The sequence below is a fragment of the Aethalodelphis obliquidens genome, unplaced genomic scaffold (genome assembly GCF_003676395.1).
Source record: "Aethalodelphis obliquidens isolate GAN/ISIS:26980383/991018 unplaced genomic scaffold, ASM367639v1 scaffold70, whole genome shotgun sequence".
Taxonomy (NCBI): domain Eukaryota; kingdom Metazoa; phylum Chordata; class Mammalia; order Artiodactyla; family Delphinidae; genus Aethalodelphis; species Aethalodelphis obliquidens.
The window spans coordinates 5,040,249-5,041,483 of NW_020838014.1; the positions used below are offsets into that span (position 1 = coordinate 5,040,249).

The 1,235-nt window shown below is 40.2% G+C and overlaps 1 pseudogene; it reads left to right on the forward strand.

The window, feature by feature from the left end:
• The first annotated feature begins 319 nt into the window (after window positions 1–319).
• Window positions 320–418, forward strand: LOC113611815 (uncharacterized; annotated as a pseudogene).
• Window positions 419–1,235: the final 817 nt, after the last annotated feature.

A 1,235-nucleotide genomic window follows, 5' to 3' on the forward strand; every position in this document is an offset into this window, starting at 1 on the left:
ACCATGTGTTCTAAAACAGCAATGATATGTGAGAAGGAATGTTGAGCTGAACAGGCAGTGGGATATAGAGTTGAGTACAGTTTGCAGCAAAAAGAGGCAGAGGGCAAGGTGGTGATGAAGACAGTGTTCTCTTTGGCTAAACAATAGAGAATGTTGCCTCCTGAGGATAGAAGTGTTCAGCCAGGGCAGGAAAGTTGTACTCAAATAGAGGCCCAAGTTTAAAGGATATCCAAAAGACCAGGGGATTGGCGGTAGATACAAGTGAATTTCTTCTTACGCACTAATAAAATCCTAGTATTTAAAACATGCCAGGATGCAGGTGAGGGCATCACAGATGTGAAAACATTGGAACGATACAGAGATTATCAGGGCCCCTGCACCAGATGACTTTCACCTTCTTGAAGCACTCCGTATTTGGGGGTTCTTTTCTGTATGATTGAAGACTTTCTAATTAATACATAACATTCCTAAGTTTTCCCAAAACAACCAACAAAGTGGTTTAAAAAAAAAAAGGACTGGAAATAAGTAAATCATGATGTAAGTGGTGGTAATTCACCGTTGTGGAAATATGAATGGTTGTTCTTTTCTTTTTTTGGATTTTTTAATTTTCTAAAAATAAAATGAAAATATATAAAAATAATAAAAGAAGCTCAAACAAGCCGGTTGAAACCCCTATGTTTTCATAGGTGCAATTTTATTTAATTCTCCCAACATCTTTATGGGATACAGATTATTTTTCCCATTTTCCGATGGGGAAACTGAAGCTAAAGCTGTTAGATAATTTCCTCAAGGTCACACAGCTAGAATGTGAATGAATCTGGACTTCAACCCAGGCCTTTTGACCCTAGATGTCATGCTCCTCCTTCTACGTCTCTCTGTCTCTCAAGAACAGTACACTCTTCTGATGGCTAAACCAACAGGCTACTTTAGAAGAAAAGTGAGGAGTCCTCTCCTGCTATCACCCAGAATGAGTGACAGAGCTGCAAATGCCTGGGAGTGACCAGGAAACAGTATTGGCCCATCAACTAGGAGACAGGTGACAGAGACATAATGTCTACAGAGGAATGACCATGGCTTGCCCATGGACTCGAGGAATCCTCAGATCAGAGCTTAGAAGTAGGCCCCTTTTTAAAAATCACCTCTGCAGCATACCTATAGTTCACAGGCCTTGTTGACTGAAGAAAAACGCACAACCTAGAAGTTGTGCGTTATATTTTATTCAGGGACATTACTGG